Raw genomic sequence first — 22,649 nt, 5'->3', positions numbered from 1 at the left:
TTATGGCTTGTCTCCCTCCCAATCCCATCTTGTTTCATTTACTCTTCTCCTACCCCCTTAACCCCCCATGTTGCATCTCCTCTCCCTCATATCAGGGAGATCATATGATAGTTGTCTTTCTCCGATTGACTTATTTCGCTAAGCATGATACCCTCTAGTTCCATCCATGTCGTCGCAAAAGGCAAGATTTCATTTCTTTTGATGGCTGCATAGTATTCCATTGTGTATATATACCACATCTTCTTTATCCATTCGTCTGTTGATGGACATCTAGGTTCTTTCCATAGTTTGGCTATTGTAGACATTGCTGCTATAAACATTCGGGTGCACGTGCCCCTTTGGATCACTACGTTTGTATCTTTAGGGTAAATACCCAGCAGTGCAATTGCTGGGTCATAGGGTAGTTCTATTTTCAACATTTTGAGGAACCTCCATGCTGTTTTCCAGAGTGGTTGCACCAGCTTGCATTCCCACCAACAGTGTAGGAGGGTTCCCCTTTCTCCGCATCCTCGCCAGCATCTGTCATTTCCTGACTTGTTAATTTTAGCCATTCTGACTGGTGTGAGGTGGTATCTCATTGTGGTTTTGATTTGTATTTCCCTGATGCCGAGTGATGTGGAGCACTTTTTCATGTGTCTGTTGGCCATCTGGATGTCTTCTTTGCAGAAATGTCTGTTCATGTCTTCTGCCCATTTCTTGATTGGATTATTTGTTCTTTGGGTGTTGAGTTTGCTAAGTTCTTTATAGATTTTGGACACTAGCCCTTTATCTGATATGTCGTTTGCAAATATCTTCTCCCATTCTGTCAGTTGTCTTTTGGTTTTGTTAACTGTTTCCTTTGCTGTGCAAAAGCTTTTGATCTTGATGAAATCCCAATAGTACATTTTTGCCCTTGCTTCCCTTGCCTTTGGCGATGTTCCTAGGAAGATGTTGCTGTGGCTGAGGTCGAAGAGGTTGCTGCCTGTGTTCTCCTCAAGGATTTTGATGGATTCCTTTCTCACACTGAGGTCCTTCATCCATTTTGAGTCTATTTTCATGTGTGGTGTAAGGAGATGATCCAATTTCATTTTTCTGCATGTGGCTGTCCAATTTTCCCAACACCATTTATTGAAGAGGCTGTCTTTTTTCAATTGGACATTCTTTCCTGCTTTGTCGAAGATTAGCTGACCATAGAGTTGAGGGTCTATTTCTGGGCTCTCTATTCTGTTCCATTGATCTATGTGTCTGTTTTTGTGCCAGTACCATGCTGTCTTGATGATGACAGCTTTGTAATAGAGCTTGAAGTCCGGAATTGTGATGCCACCAACTTTGGCTTTCTTTTTCAATATTCCTTTGGCTATTCGAGGTCTTTTCTGGTTCCATATAAATTTTAGGATTATTTGTTCCATTTCTTTGAAAAAAAATGGGTGGTATTTTGATAGGAATTGCATTAAATGTGTAGATTGCTTTAGGTAGCGTAGACATTTTCACAATATTTATTCTTCCAATCCAGGAGCATGGAACATTTTTCCATTTCTTTGTGTCTTCCTCAATTTCTTTCATGAGTACTTTATAGTATATAGTATATAGTACTTTATATATACTTTATAGTATATAGTATATAGTACTTTATATACACTTTTCTGTGTAGAGATTCTTAGCTGCTTTGGTTAGGTTTATTCCTAGGTATCTTATAGTTTTGGGTGCAATTGTAAATGGGATCGACTCCTTAATTTCTCTTTCTTCTGTCTTGTCATTGGTGTAGAGAAATGCAACTGATTTCTGTGCATTGATTTTATATCCTGACACTTTACTGAATTCCTGTACAAGTTCTAGCAGCTTTGGAGTGGAGTCTTTCGTGTTTTCCACATATAGTATCATATCATCTGCAAAGAGTGATAGTTTGACTTCTTTGCCGAGATGTTTTTATAATTAACAGCTTACTTCTAATACAGTAAGGTGAATAGAGGCCTACAGCTGATTTTACTAGCAATTCTTATGTAGAAACTGCTTTTAGAGTTTTCTCTAATTATAAAAATAGATAAAACTGTACACATAGACAACACAATGTGAGTTATGCATAAAAAACTGCAATATAAAAGAATGTTTTCATTTTAATTGTTTTGCTTTTTAGATACTCAAAAGCGATAGAAGACCCTTGACTTCACTTCTATTTCAAAGCACAATCACCACTTAACATCTGTTTTTCTGGGCAGCTGAAACTGTCTTGCTGACTGCACGACTTTGGATGAATCTTTAAGAGACCATCCAGTGATATGCAATTTTATTTGAGACAGGTACTATCATGTCAGTTTGAGGCAATTGTGAATAGTCCTTCCTAAATATTTCTAATGCCATTTGATAGGTGTCATTGATTTTTATGAAAACTACTGAGCAATTCCTTTGTTTACTGTGTTTGGAATTACTACACAGATCTCTTTCCTGGCCTCTAGCAGAAGCTTGTGATGTAAATAAATTCATATGGCTGACTGGAAAGGAAGAAGGTGTGTATTACTACACCCAGTATATCAAAGAGGTGATCATGGTTTCAACAAAAATTAAGAACAGAAGTGCCTTAGAGAGATACCTCCGAGATATTTCTGCAGATCATGGCCTGCCTTGAAGAATGCTTTCTCTCTCAGTTAATACTCCTCCTTCCTGTCTCCATCTCCACCTCCATTCCAAGGATGTAGTAAAACCAGTGTTAAGTATGAAAACAGTTATGAGAGAGTTTGAATAATCAGGAAAGGAGACTTGAGTAAAGGGCATGATGATATGTCCACGTCACAAACAAAATCCTAGTAACTACCTTTCTATCTATCTATCTAGAAGCCTGTAACTACAGGCTCGGAGGTATCTCTCTAATTTTTGGCAGTCTCCAAAAATGCCATTCAATTTTAAACCATAGCATTCATAACTGGTATTTCTTTTTTTTCATTTAGAAGAGCTTAATGAACATTCTAACAAAGTTTGCTATAAAGAAAATTGTTCATAAATGAATCAAGTTCTCTCCTGATTTTCATTTAAAATAAAACACGCAAGGGCACCTGAGTGGCTCAGTAGGTTAAGCCTCTGCCTTCAGCTCAGATCATGGTCTCTGGATCCTGGGATCGAGCCCCACATCGGGCTCTTTGCTCGGCAGAGAGCCTGCTTCCCTCTCTCTCTCTGCCTGCCTCTCTGCCTACTTGTGATCTCTCTCTGTCAAATAAATAAAATCTTTTTAAAAAAAATGCATAGCAAAAGATTAAAATTTATGAAGCATTTAAAATTATGTTTAAAGGAAAAAGACTGATTTTATGACTAACAAAATTGAATAATACTCAATATAACATGAAAAAATATATATTGACTAGTTTAGTGCTATTTTGATTTTTAAGTAAGAAATGCTATTGCAGTTCTCTACCAAATAATGCTTCCAAAATCATACCATAGGTAAATATTTACTAAGCTTAGAATTTATCACCAAAAAGTGGAAAGTGAGCTGGACTAGACAACTGGAGCTCTAGTATCTGTCTCTGATTCTGCTAGCAGTTATTTACATTTATATGAAAGAGTAATTTAAGTACCAAGACTTTGATTTCTTCATCTGTAAAATCAGAGTGTAGATTGAATTTTTTTAAAGGTCACAGGCAGTCTGTTACAGATTTTGGTGAAAGCTGTTAGAGTAGGCTAGCTATATAATAACAAAATCTCCCAAATTTAGAGGCTTAACATAAGAGAAGTTTATTTACTGGTCATCACATGACTAAGTTCAATAAGCACATTCCAGGTAACTTTCTTCCATGTGTCAATTAGGGAACTGAGGTTTCCTCCATCTTGTGCTCTACTGTTCCCTAAGCTTTGGATCTCTCTGCATCTGACCCACAAAAGAGTAAAGAAGGAGGAAGGAAAGTACACTCATTTCTTAAACTCCTTTACCTAGAAAGGACACCCCTATTTTCATTTATTTGTTTTCTACTGGCCAGAACTAATCACGTGATCCTATATAGATACAAGAGGGACTGGGAAATGTAGTCCCTGGCTGAGTTGCCACTTTGCAGTGACAACTCTACATTATAGAAGGTGGAACAAAAGTTCCAGTAGACAACCTCACAGCACCAACCTAATTTTATATAAAGATCTTGGGAAAATTCAGTTAGTGACAATATATTCAAATGGCCCCTATATTCAAGCTACACCCTATGCTGCAACTGATGGAATGATTCATTTCCCAAAAAAATGAAAGTTCCATAAATGCACTGTAGAAGTCATGGCTTGAAATGCTATACCAGAGAATCCAAGTGGGATCCTGTGTTCTGCAGCACTTTATCCACTCAAAGTAATTTCATCATTTCCAGTGGTAAAGCATCTTGACTACATTTCCATCTCAAGCCTGAATCAGTTTCTGCCAGCCCTCTCCCTTCTTCTAGCAATGATGTCTTTCAAATTTCCCTCATAGAAGCTAGTTACATAATTTGGGAGTCCCAGTGCAAAACAAACAAACAAACAAACAAAAAAGCCCTATGTTCAAAAATAGAGGTGAGGGGAAATGCCATTACATGAACTAAAATACAAAGTTTTGTCATTTTCCCAATAATCTCTCTCTACTTATCATGTTGTTTTATATTTGCTACTTAATGTCATCCTAAGTAAAGAAAAACTAAAATTTTAAATTACTAGCTTGAATGTTACCATCCATATTTATACTACGCAGTGCCAGTTCTAAATGGAAACGTGAGTATTTAATTGATGTGGGGAATCATCATACTCAGTTTGCATTTAGTGGTTCATTCCCATAGGCCTTCTGAACTGACCAAAAGAGACAAACACAAGTCAAACATAGGAGGTAGGAAGTGGGAAAAGCCCACAAATGAAAAGTCAGTCAAAGGAGCACTCCAGGCCACAAAAATACTGGTGGCAGGAGACAGAAGACCTTCCCACACCATTCCCACTCCATACCCTCAGGCCCTAAGGTCTGGCCTTGGGAAGTGGACCATGTGCAGGCACTGCATCAGGTCCCAAGCAAGGGTTCCTCCTCCCACCAACCACCCTAGAGAAAGCCAGTCAAACATTTCCCCCTTCCCACTAGCCCAACTCTGGGCAGATGAATGACTCCAAGGATCTTAAAACCCATACATCAGAGTGGGCAGGAGGATGTACTCTGCTATGCCATTTAATGCTCCATATCATTGGCATTAGGACAGCTGCCATGATGACCCACTATGCCAGACATGGCCTGACTCCAGCTAGCCCACCTTTATGCGCATATTCCACTGTCCCATCAGAACTCAATTACAAAACACAAATTCTGAGGTAGAATTATCAAGAATTTCAGACTACAGTTGGCAAAGATGGGGTCCAATGAGTACAGGGGCCTGTGCCACTGCATTGGCCACATACCCATGAAGCTAGCCCTAACCCTACTTCAAATAAGTGAATTTTCAGGTACAATGTGTCTTTTCTCCAACTGTTATCCAAATAAATCCCAGGACTTCAAGTGACCTAGACTTGCCAGGGTATCTCACTCAAAGAAACACAAGCCAATAAAGTAGCCAAGTGTAATTAAGAATAATTCTACTCTTTGCTTGCAGTATGCAAAGACCAATAAAGAGGATCTAATTCATAATGGAAAGTTAGAATTTTTAAACTCCTGGTTCCTATTCTCTGATCCTCCCTTATGAAAACTGCTCTAGAATCTTTTATTCTTTGCTTCTCACTTGCCATTTTGTAGCAAAATGTGTTCTCCGTGATAAAAAGCCCAGAAAGCGGGGTATCTGGGTGGCTCAGTTGGTTAAGCTTTTGCCTTCGAGTCAGGTCATGATCCCAGGGTCCTGATTCTCCCTCTTCTTCTGCCTCTCCCCCTGCTTGTGCTCTCTCACTCTCTCTCTCTCAAATAAATAAATAAAAACTTAAAAAAAATAAAAAGGCCATAAGGGCTTTTGCTCTACTCTCCACCATCCCTATTCCCAGATCTTAGGTAAATCAACTCAGCCTCTTGGCTTTCTCTTTAAATTTTTTTCTCTCCTTTGCCCATTACTAAGGTTCTCTACCCCAAAGCAAAGCTCAGAATCTGACGCAGAGGGCAAGAATCTTTTCCTCTGATGAGAGTGAAAGGAGGGAACAGACTATAAATATACATTTAGCAATGTTTTGTGTCCCAATTACATTAATAATTTTATTTCTGTTATAAAATCAAGGGCCTATTCACTCATATTGATTTCATTTTTCCCCTAGAATAGCTCTTGATGCTGTAGCCTCTCAGTTTAAACAGTGGCTTACCCTCTGTAGTATAGAAGCAAAAAACATGAATACCTGCTCCCCTTGGGACACAGAATGAATCACTTAATCTTAGTCTTCCATTTTCTCTACAGTGTATATAAATTATGATTTGGGCCAATCCAATACTCTGAGGATTGGACTCTTTCTCAGTTCTGTGAATTAATGGCTAGGTTATATATAAACTGGTATTATTAACTGATCTTAAGAAAATATGTGTCAAGGAAAAGAGGGTAGCCTGCATTGAAAATGTCTCTTTGTAGGAGACTTTGCAATATACATAGTTGATCACGGTTTTCTGAATTTAGGTAAAATATCTCTAAGCAACTCTTCTTCCTATTTTCCAATGATATATATCTGATTACTAGTTTGACCCCCAAATACATTGATTCAAGAAGGAAGTATCCCCCAAGGATACAGTACACAAAAAGTTATGGTCGTTGGGGAGGGATGTGTCCTATTATAAATTAGAATTTTGGCATTCTGGATCATATATCAGCTTTTTTTGGATCAGGATAGTGTGAATCTGTTACTGAAATCTGGATCATTTCAGAGTATATGAAATTGAATAGATTATTAACATGTTAAACTGAGAACACAACTTGCAATATAGTGGCCCATTAGTCAACATCTCTATCTGAATGGCACTCAATACCTTAGCAATACATGAAATTAAGTGACTAAAAACTGCCCATCAGATGGTTATAAAAATTAAAGTGACTGGGTATGTGAAAGTCTTGAGCACAGGGGCACCTGCGTGGCTCACTCATTAAGCGTCTGCCTTAGGCTCAGGTATTGGTCCCAGGGTGCTGGGCTTGAGCCTCACATATGGCTCTCTGCTCTGTGGGAGGCCTGCTTCTCCCTCTCCCACTCTCCCTGCTTGTATTCCCTCTCTCACTGTGTCTCTTTCTGTCAAATAAATAAATAAATAAATTTTAAAAAGTCTTGAGCATGAATTCTGACTCATAAAGTCACTTGAAGTTTTTTGTATGAATACATTTTTCTATTTATCCCTTTACAATGAATTGTTTCAGTTTGTTATCACTAAAATATAAGGATCATTGTGTTTAATTTGTGTTTCTAAAGGAAGGAGAAAAAAATATTCCATGTGTTGTGCTCTAACCAGGGAAAGGAAATCTTCTCTAAAGTTCTGATTATGTTAAAAAATTACAGAACCTTGGAGGGGGAGGAAGCATGATGGTGGAGTAATAGGAGACTGAAATATCATCAGGTCCCAGGAGTTCAGCTAAATAGTTATCAAACCATTCTGAACACCTACAGACTCAACAGAAGATAGAAGAGAAGAAGAGCAGCAATTCTAGGAACAGAAAAGCAACCACTTTCCAGAAGGTAGGACATGAATCTGAAGTGACAGGAAGATAGATCATGGGGGGAGGGGCCGGCTCCTGGCAAATGAGAGAGCAGCAGAGCATGAAATCAGAACTTTTAGAAGTCTGCTCTACTGAGGGACATTGCTCCAGAGGTTAAGCAGGGGGCTCCACCCCTGTGGAGCAAGGGGTCACAGAAAGACCAGAGCTGTCTGAGTGTGGCAGAGTTCCCAGGTATCGGAGTCAGGTAGCTGGCTGCAGAGACGGAGCCGATAAATGGACTCTCAGCTCAGGCTTACCTTAAACCATGACCCAAGGCACAGTCAGACCACTACTCTTTGAGTAGGGACCCCACAAGTGGCAGATCTGGGAAGACCTCCTCCTTCCTTTTGCGGGAAGAGTGGTGCAGGAGCACACAACAGGAATCTGCTGGATTTGGAGACTCCAAACGTGACCATGCACCAGAGATAGGGACACTTGATCACAGGCTGGCTGAGCTGAGAGTGTAGCCAGAGAACAGGGAGATGGGAGGGATTGACTGCTTTTCTCTGAGGTCGCACTAAGGAATGGGGCCGCCAGCTCTTGGCTCCTACTGGCCAGAGATTTGGAGGCTGCCATCCTCATTCCCATCTTCCAAAGCTCTATGGAAAGTGTTTGGGGAACAAAAGTTACTGAGAGCCAACTGGAGCAGATTACTTAGCCTGGCCCCTGGCAAAGGTTGTGCAATTCTGCCTCCAGCAAAGACATTTGAGAATCACTGCAACAGGTCCCTCCCCCAAAAGATCAGCAAGAACATCCCGCTAAGAACTAGTTCATTAATAAATGAGAACTGTGGAACTCCAGAACTAGGGGAAATAAACACATAGAATTCATGGCTTTTTTTCCCCATGATCCTTTAGTCTTTCAAAGTTAAATTTTTTTGTTTTTTTTTTCTTATTCTATTTTAAAAAATTTTTCCTCTTTCTTATTTTAATGCTTTTTAAACTATTTTAACTTATCAATACCTTTTTTAAAGAATCTTTTAAAATTTTCATTGTTACAGTCATATTTTAACCCTTCATTGTATTTAACCTTTTGTATACATATACGGTTTTTTTTTTTAATTTAAATTTTGGGATACAATTTCTTCTAATACATCAAAATATACCCTAATTCTAGCACATGGCTTTTTCTAGTCTCCAGCCTGATTACCTTCTTTGCTCTTTTTTTTTCCCCAACCAACTTATCAATTCCTTTTAGAATCTTATTAAATTTTCATCTTTACTGATATTCCATCCCCTCATTGTGTTTACCCTTATTTTTTAATATATATAAGTTTTTCTTTCTTTAAAATTTTGGGAGGTAGCTTCTTCTAAAAGGCCAGAATACACCAAAAGTCAACAAATATTGTGAAAATGTCTATGCTATACTACCTAAAGCAATCTACACATTTAACACAATCCCTATCAAAATACCATCAATTTTTTTCAAACAAATAGAGCAAATAATCTTAAAATTTATATGGAACCAGAAAAGACCCCAAATAGCCAGAGGAATGTTGAAAAAGAAAGCCAAAGTTGGTGGAATTACAATTCCAGACCTCAAGTTCTATTACAAAGGTGTAATCATCAAGACAGTACAGTACATACAGCACAAAAACATACATGTAGATCAATAGAACAGATTAGAAAGCCCAGAAATAGACCCTCAACTCTATGGTCAATACAGCAGAAAAGAATGTGCAATGGAAAAAAGACAGTCTCTTCAACAAATGGTGTTGGGAAAATTGGACAGCCACATGCACAAGAATGAAACTGGACCATTTCATTACACCACACACGAAAATAGCCTCAAATGGATGAAAGACCCCAATGTGAGACAGGAATCCATCAAAATCCTTGAGGAGAAAACAGGCAGCAACCTCTTCGACCTCAGCTGTACTGACTTCTTCCTAGAAATATTGCCAAAGGCAAGGGACACAAGGGCAAAAATGAACTATTGAAACTTCATCAAGATCAAAAGCTTTTGCACAGCAAAGGAAACAGTCAAAAAACCAAAGGCAACCACAGAATGAGAGAAGATATTTGCAAATGACATATCAGATAAAGAGCTAGTATCCAAAATCTATAAAGAACTTATCAAACACAACATCCAAAGAACACAGAATCCAGTAAAGAAAAGGGCAGAAGACATGAACAGACATTTCTGCAAAGAAGACATCCAAATGGCCAACAGACACATGAAAAAGTGCTCAGCATCACTCACCATCAGGGAAGTACAAATCAAAACTACATTGAGACATCACCTCACACATCAGAATGGCTAAAATTAAGTAGTCAGGAAATGACAGACATTGGTGAGGACGCAGAGAAAAGGCAATTCTCCTACCCTGTTGCTGGGAATGCAAGCTGGTGCAGCCACTCTGGAAAACAGTATGGAGTTTCCTCCAAAAGTTAAAAATAGTGCTACCCTACTACCCAGCAATCATACTACAGGGTATTTACCCTAAAGATACAAATGCAGGGATCCAAAGGGGGACGTGCACCCAGCAACATCCACATTAGCCAAATTACAGAAAGAACTTAGATGTCCATCAACAGATGAATGGATAACAAAGATGTGGTGTATATATATACACAACAGAATACTATGCAGCCATCAAAAGATGAAATCTTGCCATTTGCAATGACGTGGATGGAACTAAAGGGTATTATGCTAAATGAAAAGTCAATCAGAGAAAGATATTTATCATATTATCTCACTGATATGAGGAATTTGAGAGGAAGGGCAGGGGGTTGTGGGCTGTGTGGCATAGGGAAGGAAAAAAATGAAACAAAATGAGATCAGGAGGGAGACATACCATAAGAGACTCTTAATCTCAGGAAACAAACTAAGGGTTGCTGGGATAGGGTGGCTGGGTTATGGACATTGGGAAGGATATGTGCTATGGTGAGTGCTGTGAAATGTGTAAGCCTGATGATTCACAGACCTGTACCTCTGGGACAAATAACACATTATATTTTAATATAAAAAAATTACAGAGCTTCTGCTAGGTTTTTTCCCTCTATTGTTAAATTTTAGACACCTGTGGTGGAAAGGCTTTTAGGTTAGGAGATCTTCTTAAATGTATGCTGTGAAGTGGTAGTTACCCACAGTAGAAAGTCTTTTGTGTTAAAACATACTCGATTACATTGTCTAGTTTAGAGTAGCAGGCCAAAAACTAAAGCAGATTGCCTAAAAATTAATAGGAATTTTGGGGGCTGGAGGCTAGCAGATAGAGAGGACCAGAGACAAAAAAAAAAAAAAATGGAGGCAGCCAAAACTTAAGGAGGTCATATGTACAGCAAAAATTATGTGAGAGTAGGAAATTGGTAATGAATGTTAGAACAATGATGGTTAACATTCCATTTCTTTTTTGTCTCCATAGTTATACCATGTATCACTCTATTACTGTCTAGTTTGGGATGCTATAACAAATTACCATAGACTGGGTGGCTTAAATAACAAACAGTTATTTTTTACGGTTCTGGAGGCTGAAAGTCCAAAATCAGGAAGCCAGTATAATTGGGTTCTTGGTGAGGCTTCTCTTTCTGGTTATGTCTATAAGAGGCTTACCCTTGGTGTGCATGTGCAAAGAGGAAGCAAACTCCCTTTTGTTTCTTCTTAAAAGGGCACTAATCTCATTATGAGAGCTCTACCCTCATTACCTCCTTAAGGTCCCATCTCTGAACACCATAACATAACATTAGGGGTTAAGGTTTCAAAATATGAAGCTGGGTGGAATACAAATACTCAGTCCACAGCAAATATGCTCAAAGTAAAGGTCTGCCACATGCTCAGCCTTGTGTTATTGGCAGTTTGGAGAACTGAAATAAGCAGGGCAGTGTCCAATTTGGGCCAAAGAGCTATGAAGAAGAGAGAAGCAGTCACATAAGGTAAGACTAGGAATAATAATAAATAGCAACCCCAGGAATCCTTAGAGATTGGGGAGATAAGGAACGCAGTTGAGGATGGTAGTTTCCCAGTTGGCACTGAGGCTGGGCTTGTGATCTCAGCAATCTGGGAGAGTTGGAAATAATTAGGCAGTTGATATTTGGATCACACTTGTGGGGCTCAACACCCCAAAATGTACTGTGTTCTTGTTGCCTAATGGTGATGATGGAGTAACAAAGTCACAGCCACCAACCCAGCTGTGTTCTCCTCCCTCTGGGCACTTTGGTTGTAAAACCACAAACCACAACCTGCACAGATTTATCTATGAAACTGGAAGAGATAATCCCAGCCTATCCAAACAAATGCATACTTTAATCAATCATCTTTCCAATATGCACAACTGTAAAAATTATTCATACTGCTTTATTTTCCAAGAATTTACCTGCACAGACACACTTGTGTGTTTTGTAACAGCATTCTGAAGAGTTTATCTATGTTGAATTTTTAGGAAATTTTTTGCCAGTATGTTCGTATCCTCAAAACTTTTTATCTCTGCAAACATCTCCCTTCTTCTGTTATTTTTTAAAAACAAAACAAAGAGGCAACCCACGAAATGGGAGAAGATCTTTGCAAATGACAGTACAGACAAAAGGTTGATATCCAGGATCTATAAAGAACTCCTCAAACTCAACACACACAAAACAGACAATCATATCAAAAAATGGGCAGAAGATATGAACAGACACTTCTCCAATGAAGACATACAAATGGCTATCAGACACATGAAAAATTGTTCATCATCACTAGCCATCAGGGAGATTCAAATTAAAACCACATTGAGATACTACCTTACACCAGTTAGAATGGCCAAAATTAGCAAGACAGGAAACAACGTGTGTTGGAGAGGATGTGGAGAAAGGGGAACCCTCTTACACTGTTGGTGGGAATGCAAGTTGGTGCAGCCACTTTGGAGAACAGTGTGGAGATTCCTCAAGAAATTAAAAATAGAGCTTCCCTATGATCCTGCCATTGCACTACTGGGTATTTACCCCAAAGATACAGATGTAGTGAAAAGAAGGGCCATCTGTACCCCAATGTTTATAGCAGCAATGGCCACGGTCGCCAAACTGTGGAAAGAACCAAGACGCCCTTCAACGGATGAATGGATAAGGAAGATGTGGTCCATAGACGCTATGGAGTATTACGCCTCCATCAGAAAGGATGAATACCCAACTTTTGTAGCAACATGGACGGGACTGGAAGAGATTATGCTGAGTGAAATAAGTCAAGCAGAGAGAGTCAATTATCATATGGTTTCACTGATTTGTGGAGCATAACAAATAGCATGGAGGACAAGGGGAGTTAGAGAGGAGAAGGGAGTTGAGGGAAATTGGAAGGGGAGGTGAACCATGAGAGACTATGAACTCTGAAAAACAATCTGAGGGTTTTGAAGGGGCAGGGGGTGGGAGGTTGGGGGAACCAGGTGGTGGGTATTGGAGAGGGCACGGATTGCATGGAGCACTGGGTGCGGTGCAAAAACAATGAATACTGTTACGCTGAAAATAAATTTTAAAAATTTTTTAAAAAAGTGTTTGTTACCCTCATGTACACAGACCTCTTTCCTACCTATTTTGGAAACTTTTAAAAAGTTAAAAGCCATAATGGAAGATGTTAATGGATGCCAATATCCAAGAGACCAGATTCTGATACGTTATTAGGAAATTGGAAGGCTGAGAGCAAGGATGTACTTCTTTCCACATTTGGTCTCCTTCTCATCACCACAACCTTCCCATTCACAGCCCCATCTATATGTACAATTCACAGTATAATATTCCACCTTCACTTTCTTGTCCTATCTATTTATTCCTTATAGTATGTTGCATACTATAAGCCCAGTGGTTTCTCACATTCCAAAAGAGAACTTAACTCTTCAGCTGGAATTTTTTTGGCTATTTATGTATACATGACTTAAGATTTTCAAGTCTAACCTATGTGATGTACCAGTTGAGATTCTCGATTAGAATAACATTGTACAACATTGTTCACTTGAAACAGTTGCTTCTCAGCAAAGGGATGACTCAGGTAGAGACCTTCAGCCCAGATGCCCATCAAAGAAACCACCTGGATGAGAGAACAAGCTTACAAAAATAAAAACCATCTCTCTCCCTACCCCACATAGCATCTTCTAGATCAGAATCTACACAGAACTTTCTAGGCTTTTCCAAAATGGTCAATTATTTTTATTTTCTTTTAATATGTCCCCATTCTGAGATTTTCCTTTGGGCCAAGACATAAACTGGCATTGGACAAACTTAAATATGATAAGAAAAGCTGGTCTCGTGACATTTATGACCTGATGGGGAAGATAAAGTACTAGAAATTTCATAGGAAATCATCTAAGATTTCCAGTCCAGATTTGCTGACTTGAGAGTATTCTGGATTTAGAGAAATATCTCAGGTGTTTCCAAAGACCTGAGCACCAAATCTTTTGATGTCATCTTATCACTTGCCTAGATCAGATCCTGTTCAGATTCCAAATCTCCAACCCATACTGGATGGTTCCAAAGACAGGGTCTGTGCTGAGTAGTCCTGCAATCTAAATGGATAGCCTACCACTGCAATCTTCTTGAGTGATATTTTCTTGGTCACATTTGTGAGAAATAGTCTAGCTGGGAGGAATAACAGAGCAACCACACACAGCTAAACTTGGAGGAAATGTTTATTAGAGAGGGAATTTCAAAGACCTAGAAGAACTTCCATAAGGCCCTTAGTAAGTAGAATTTGTAAAGACTGCAACCCACAACTCTGTATTTGTGCTACAAATTTTCACCTGTCTAAAGCAAATGTTCAGACATTGCTCTCTTGGCTCCTTTCTCCACTCATGGAGCCCTCTTTTTTATGCTCCATATCAGCCCTTCCTTGACATTCTTTTCATTTATTTTCATCCTAAGCAAATTGATAGATAAATACCCCAAGGGATTTGAAGCATCTCTGCTTTCATAGAAAAGGGCCTGAGCAACTCTTATTTATTATTAGATAAAATCAATTGTCTAAGTTTTCTTTTGGTATTCTTACCATATGATTGCCAAAATTATAAAATTCAAAATTATATAGTTCAAAATTATATAGTTAATGAAACTAAACCAAATGCACTAAAATGTTGGGTCAGAACTACTTTGACATCTATCAAATATTTCAATAACTACACATGTGGCTTCAGCAAGTCTTCTAGCTTGCAAATAAAGTGGTTATTTTTCTTATTTTGAACAGTTTTCAGATTCAGATCTACTGATCTATCTTGTTTATTCCTGCTGAGATGTTGATTTTTGCAAGTCACTGGGTATCTTTTCCCATCATGATAACTTTAAAAATGTACACACATCTCTGTCTACAAGGCAGACGGATGATCTTTTTTTTTTATTTTATTTTTTATAAACGGATGATCTTATCTCTCCTTTTCATTTCAGCTATTTAAAAATTATGTTAATGTAATATCTCTAACTGCAAAAGTCCACTTATATCCAAGTTCAAATAATTAGACCCAGGCCTAGTATGAAGGTCCTAACTACTGGTAATATAAAATCTTCCCAAAGTATATTTATAAGTCAAAACTGCTTTACCTGTGCTCTAGTCAGCAGGCTATGAGTCTACTGGTTCTTTTCCAAGACATGTGATTGAGTCATACATTCATCCTAGGCACTCCCAGGCAGGCATACAACCTACATTCCTTTTCAAGAAGAAGATACATGTGCTCACAAGTTACTGAAATGGGCATGCCCACCACTTAGAATTTCAACCTTTACTTTTAATGGCTGCTAAAATGTAAAGGGTCCCAAACCATTTTGGGGAGTAGGATTTGGCTTATTTACATAATGAAACATATATAATATCTATGATTTATGCACACATGCACACACACACACACACACACACACACCTGTGTACATACATATGTTATGTGAGTATACATATGTTTGGGATAGCTCTTGGATCAAACCTTCCTTAACGAGAAATTCTTTGGTTAAAACTGATTATGTTCAAAATTAGTAACAACCAAGATTCTTGGAAATTTGCTTTATGCCTTATCTTAGGTCAATTTCCCTAGAAAGAGAGCCTGTGATGAAGATTCTTGTACAACAGTTTATTGAGAAAATAATATCAAGAGAAGGAAAATAAGGCATGCCAGGTAGGGCAGATGATCTTATCTCTCAGTTCAGCTATTTATAAATCACTGTATCAGTGTAATACCTCTTGCCACAAAAGTCATGGGGGAGAGGGGAAGAAGTTAAGGAGGAAAAATACATATATATATACACATATATATGTATACACACACACACATATATGTACACATTCATATACGCATACATACACATATATATATAGTTTCAGCTGGTGACTAACTTCAGCCTGATCCCATGGGGAACTCTGAAGCAAGAATTGCATCATAGAATTGGCATCTTAGCATTGGTATCACAGAATTGGTCTCATCTTAATGCAAAGAAGCCATATTTTTGTACCCTGGGTCAGTCTTCTGGAGAGGAAAATCATCTCCCATGAAGGAGGGCTGCCATTTGGCCAAGGGCAAACCTCCAGAGGAGGAAGCTGTGAGCCATTAGGCAACCAACATTCACAGCAGCTAGGAGTAAGTACACCTTTCTTTAAAGAGGTTCTACATAGGACACCAACATCCACTATAGTCTACCCCTCACACTGCTCAGACCCACTTGATTCTCACATTAAGTTTACTCCTTCCAGGCATAGCTTCTCCAATATGTAGATCACTTATAAATTCAGGGAAGACTGCTTAAAATCAACTGCTTATAATCAACTGACTGCTACAGTTGACTCCAAGGTTGTAACTGATATTCTTTATCTCCCTCCTCCACCACCCATGACAGATTTCCTCTATAGACAGCATCTCTGACAAACTAGGTGGTTTTACTGGTGGGCCCTCATCCTTGAGAATCTAAGTCCTAGTTACCATCTCCCTGTCAGGTTGGGGTTGCTATGGCTACATCTACATTTAAAACCGAACATGGTAAAATCAAAAGATGCCAAAATGGGTCAACTTAGTGACAAAAGCATTCTCAATGCCCCATAATGTAGTAGCAGCCCTGCCTCCTCATGATAACTGGGGTCAATTATCCTACTATTACATAACTATAATCTTAGCTTGCTGGTCTACTGGCATGAAAAGCCCTAAAATGACCATGCACCAAACGTTTATAGAGATTTTTACTATTTCTTCCAGAGAAAGAATTCTCCATCTAAAAACCAGAACACCCAGATCCACAGAGCTTATAGTTGCAGGAATGAGAAGCACAAATTCCCCAAATGGGTCAACAGAAGTAATGATGAGTACACCCACTTTTACTTTCACCCCTTGGTTCTCAGATACATAAAACAGCATATGATAGGCATTGGTTTAACGTGCATATCACATCCCAAAGGATGATACCCCATCCACATAGGATGTCACCCTCAAGTTGATACCTCAGCTGAGTAGAGGCAATTCCACTGCTCTACCAAGCCATCCAGTTTGGGAATGGTGTGGTAGGTGGTAGGTGGTAGGATTAGTGGATTCTATGGTCAGATGATTACCATTACACCTGCCCTGCCATAAACTTGATTCCTTTGTTCAAGGCAATATTATATGAGATCCTATGTCAATAGATTACTTTGTGAACATCTGGGTAGTGATGCTAGCCAAGGCAGGAAAGGTCAATCTACACTGGAATACAAGACAATCCTGTCCAGAATGAATCATCATTCCTTTTAGGGTAAAAGGGACATCAAAGTAAAAACTTTCCCCCAAATAGCTGCTTGGTCTTAAGAAATGGTACCTTAGTAGGGACTCAGCATTGGTCTTGGTAGCTAATAGAGTGGATATTAGTAAGAGCAGTTGTTTGATCAGCCTTTGCAAATGAGAGAGAAAGCATGTTGTCGGGCCCATTCAAAGCCTCCCTTTCTGTGGCCTCCAACTGTGAATACTCCATTCAGAAGCCCATTGCATAAGCCCTTGAAGGGACTGAGAAGGGAGGAAGGCTGATATCTATCTTGTCCACAAGATAGTTGTTTAGTACCTTAGTACGAAGTACTAAACAATTAGTTGTTTAATGCCTCTTCTGCATTAACCATAAAGTTCCCATAAAGTAACCATAAAGTTACAGTTTCTGCCCTTTTCTAAAGTTTTGACCGTATGCCTCTTCCCCAGACATCATTATCACTGATCTTCCAATCTTGTTCCTGTCAAGCTTCTGACCAATCAACTAAATCATTTACCACTTCCCTGAGTTTACATATGTCCAACTAGCTAAACTATTCACCATCACTCATGTGTCAGGGGATATCTTACCTCAGGCCACCTTCTACTCAAACGAAGTAACAAGGCCAAATCACTATACCACTGAACAACTGCCCATTGGGAAGGATTCCCTCTCACCACTATTATATATCCTTGCATGTGACTGTAGTAGAGCAATAGTTCATTTCTACTTTATAACCACATACCAAATTGAATTATCTGTAAATCAAACTCGGGGTTTTGCTTCTCATTAGCCATTTGTAAGAGAGCCCCAGAGGCTGCACCTATGAGCTGAGGGAGAGGCACTGGTGAAACACTTTTCTGTGACATGAGTGCATCATACAGCTTACTTTTGCTCCCTGGAATTCCTCGAGTCCCAACCTGGATCTACCACTTTTATTTTACAATGGATTGATGTTGGGCCCAAACTTACTACTTGGTGGGCTAATAGTATCCAGCTCATAATGAGAAGTTACGTCTGAATGGTCACTTGATATCACATGATTAGATGCTCAACTTCTACAGCACTCCAGGATCTGTTTTTCAAATCGGAAATAATTCTATTACAAATGGCATGACCTTACTCCAGGACCCTTTGCTGAAATGCCCTTATTGGGACTATCCAGATGTGCCAGATTGTGCTTTTCTCTAGTAGAGATACCTCTGGCACCAGCGGGTCTGCCAGACCCTATCGCTCAAGAGTAGGACTGCTTGTTGTACAGCCTGAACTTGCTGCAGAGTCCTTTCTCGCTCTGAGATCCACTCAAAACAGCCTTTCACCTTCTCAAAAAATGGATGACAGCAATACTCCCAAGTACAGGATGCTGTCTCCAAAACCCAAACAAGCCTACCAAGGAATGTGCTTCTGTCATACTGTTAGGAGTGTATGGTGCAACAATTCGTCCTTTACATTCAATAAAAATGCTCCAGCATGCCTCACAACACTGGAACCTATAAAGATGTCACTAATGTGACGGGTCCCTGAATCTTTTTAGAATTCACCTCTCCCTCAGGAGCACATGTATCTTACTAAGGCATACACTTACCATTTCTTGCTCATCAGATCTAATTAATAAGATATCATCAAGAAATGAACCAGTGCAGTGTTCTGTAGAATGTCCAAATAGCACAGCTCTCTTTAGTTTTACATTGTGACAATGAGAGGGAAATGAGCATAGTCCTGGGGTAAGACTGCAAATGTATATTGTTGCCCATTCATGTGAATAGGAACTGCTTCTGATTCTCATTTTTAATGGATATTAAAAGCATATATTTGCCAGCTCAATAGTTTTATACCACATAACGAGGCTGTGTTATTCTGCTCTAATGAAGATACCAGATTTGGCACAGCAGCTGCAATTAGTTGAGTTTGCATTATTCCACTGTCATCCTCCCATGAGCCATCCATTTTTTGTAAGAACTAGACTGGTAAATTAATTGGAGATATGGTAAAGATTACCACCCCTGCATCCCTTAAATTTTTAATCTACCAACTTCTTAAAAAAAAATGATACTGTTTTTATTTACTCTGACAGGGTGGAGGCAGTTTCAAAAACGTCTACCTGGCTTTTCTGACTACAACAGCTTTTACTCTAAAGGTCAAGGGACTAATGTGAAAGTCCTGCTGACTACAGGGTATGTTCTTTCTGATTATGCATTCAAAAACAGAGTAAATGACCACTAGCTGAGTCTCTAACCCCAGTTGAATGCGGTGAAATAGACATAGATCAAGACTTTTTTTTTTTTTAAACCTGATCCATGTATGCTGCTACTCTAACAGGGGACAATTAAAGGACTTTGGGTCCGTAGGTATCAGGATCAACAAAGACCCAGATCCATCCGTTCATGAAGTGTTAGGGTATATCCCTCTCCAAAGTAGAGATACATAAGTAAGTGGCAGTAGGTATTTTTGAGGGAAAGACTGTCTCACTGTTCTATATACTCATGGTGTTATTAAGACTGTTTATATGGATTTCTGGCCACTCCTTCAGTTGATTGGTTCTATGTCTAAGAATTTCCTCAGTATATAAACTGGGCACAGAACTGTGAGTTTCTGGCAGCTCCCCTCAGCTTTCTGATCCCATATTTATGATCTATTTTGACTGCTATGTATATTAAGCAATATACACCATTGTTGGTTGCCCATCTATCTTGTCCCTAGGAATGTGATGCTATATTAGCAATTTCTATAGATCCCTGTGGATAATGCCTTCCTGGCTGCCATTTCAAACTTCTGCCTATTATGGTTAAGTATGACCACCTTGCTCTGACAATTAAGTGTTACCACTGGCTACTATCATCTATGATACTATGATACCAGATCCTATCATCCCCAGGTCTGTAATAGCATCTCCTACTCAGTGCTAGTGTAGAGAACAGCCACCTCAATTCTTCTTAAAAATACTAGTTCTCCCCTACTGGCACACTCCTTATTGTTGTAATAAGTAAAGTCGGCTCCAGGACCTCCCAAGGAATTTAGTCAGATGGTGACTTTTCCAGTCTGAAGTAATAGCCTCATTCTAACATGCCCACTCTCTGAGACTTTTAATACTTTCCTTCACAGTCTGCCACAGATATGTTGGCACCTCTATCTCATTAAGTGTGGAGCAGCAATTGGCAAACTATGGCCCTTGAGCCAGATCCAGCCCCTTCTTTCTTTTGTAAGTAAAGTTTTATTGGAACACCCAATTTATTGACCACACCCATTTGTTTATATATTGGTAATATTACTCTCAAGTTCAAAATATTTGCTATCCTGCCATTACAAAAAAAGTCTGCTAACATTTGATGCATGGCATTGTTTTTTCCCAACTTTTAAGAGCCATCCCAGTAGAGCATTAAAACTGTATCTTTGGAACTCTGCCAGAGTGTTAAATCCTGTGTCACAGAAAAGTGGCCATATCAATACACTGTCCTTAATCCAGCTTTATATTCCTCCCCAGTAGCTTCAAGATCCACTCCTAGACATCATCTCTTAGACCCTGCCAGTAAATGTTAACTAAGTCTAGCAGCTTTTTTGGTATTCAGTACCTCTTCTTTAGCACGCTAACACTTGCCCAGTCTAATTTTGCTGAAATTTGGCCCAAGTGTTGGGTCTGATAGGCAGAAAGAGAAATAGAAACAGCTCCTAAGGAAGATTTTCCCAAAGATGCCTTTCTCATTTGAAACCTCTACAATGGTCTTTAAAAGCAGGAGAGAGGGAAATTTATCTTTCAATAAAGGATAATGGTCAATTCTGAACACTCAGAGTTTAGGAAAATCTAGGATTTCAAGGTACTCAAATGCATCTACTTAGATATTCCCATCTCAGGCTCCCACTTCTGGAGTGGGACCCCTGACTCTGGATTAGGAGACCTTCTTGGTCTAAGAATTCAATCTTCTCTAAAGTTTCCTGCCACTTACAATTAAGTCCTGTTCCAGGCTCTTGGCTTTGTCTGTCCTCAATCTACAGAATTTGGAGGATTTTTATCTCTTATTTTGTCTTAAACCACTGATTAATAGATTGGAGATCATCATTATCTCTCTTCAACACATAAATTCCTTTTAGCGAAAGTAAACCATTCCACTGTCCAAATAGTTACTCTTTTCCTTATACTTTTCAAATGCCAGAAACACTGAATCAGTTAGCATATCACCTTCCATCTGTAGCCTATGCCAATTCACCATAGGTGAGCATCTTAGCGAGTGCACTTCTGAAGCATGTCAGCAACTATCAAGGCTCCACCTACCCAGGATGGGGTTTTCACTGCCACCTGGCCAGTGACTAACCAACCTCCAGAATCCCATCTACAGAGATCACTTCTAGTACTATTCCTAGGACCAAATGCCCTAGGAGCAGAGCCTGAGATGAAAATTTTTGTATGAATAATTTATTCATAGATTACTTTCAGGAGAAGAAGAGCAAAGAAAACAGGCTATGCCGTGATAAAACTAAACAAGGATGAGGTCTCAGCTAGAGATCAGCTTTGCCTGATACATATAGGAATTCTGAAGCATGAATGTATCACAGATTTGTTCCTGCTTGAGGCAAGGGGTCTCTGAACTGCTTTCTTCAATTCCTCTCCTATCCCCAGAGGCATGCAGCCAAGAGGAAGCACCTCCCATTAGGTTGTGAGAAATTACCTAAAGAGGAAGGCTACTGTGGACCCACAGTAGGAGCTGACACTCATAAATGAGGGATGGGTATATGAGCATGGTAAAGGGGATCTAGATGGGTACCAACAGCCTACTACATGCTAAACATACTGGAAAAATACTGCTAATTAAACTGAGCAGCAATCTCCTTGGGGCTATGATTCATGCCTCCAGATCCTCTATCCTGTGGACCACTGGCTGTCTTTAATTGCCATTTAGAACAAGGGTAACCCTGAGATGTAGAAGGAATGGAGGTTTGGTTTGAATTTCAGGACTGCTGATCAGTCTCTTGACTATTCTAACATAAGTATTTATTTGTTTTGGCTAAATGAAAGAACCCTGAAATGTAAACTTTCTCAAAAGGATCAAACCCATCAACATTTTATTGTGAATTCTGTTATCAAGTCTTTCAAACTGGACCAGTATTACAACAAATATTCAGAGAGAAATGGGGAGGAAAGTGGGAGGTTCAAGCCAAAGCAATAACTTTAGGATGTCAGACCCTTGAGGAATAACTAGAAAAGCAAAAGGTAACATGAGGAAATCACATCTTTGATAAAGGTTCATCATTAGGCATATCTCTATGAGAAGGCAGAAAGAAGTAAAAAACAAACTCCACTAGATTTTCCACAATAATTTACTTGGATTTGACTTTGGTATGTAAGACTCAGGAGGGACTTCAGTTCACTATGGAAAGTAAGAATTATCCCTGATCTCTGATAACTATTCTTAGT

The sequence above is a fragment of the Enhydra lutris genome, unplaced genomic scaffold, assembly GCF_002288905.1.
Source record: "Enhydra lutris kenyoni isolate GAN:26980312 unplaced genomic scaffold, ASM228890v2 scaffoldscaffold5, whole genome shotgun sequence".
Classification (NCBI taxonomy): Eukaryota; Metazoa; Chordata; class Mammalia; order Carnivora; family Mustelidae; genus Enhydra; species Enhydra lutris.
Note: the sequence above shows the minus strand (reverse complement) of the source record.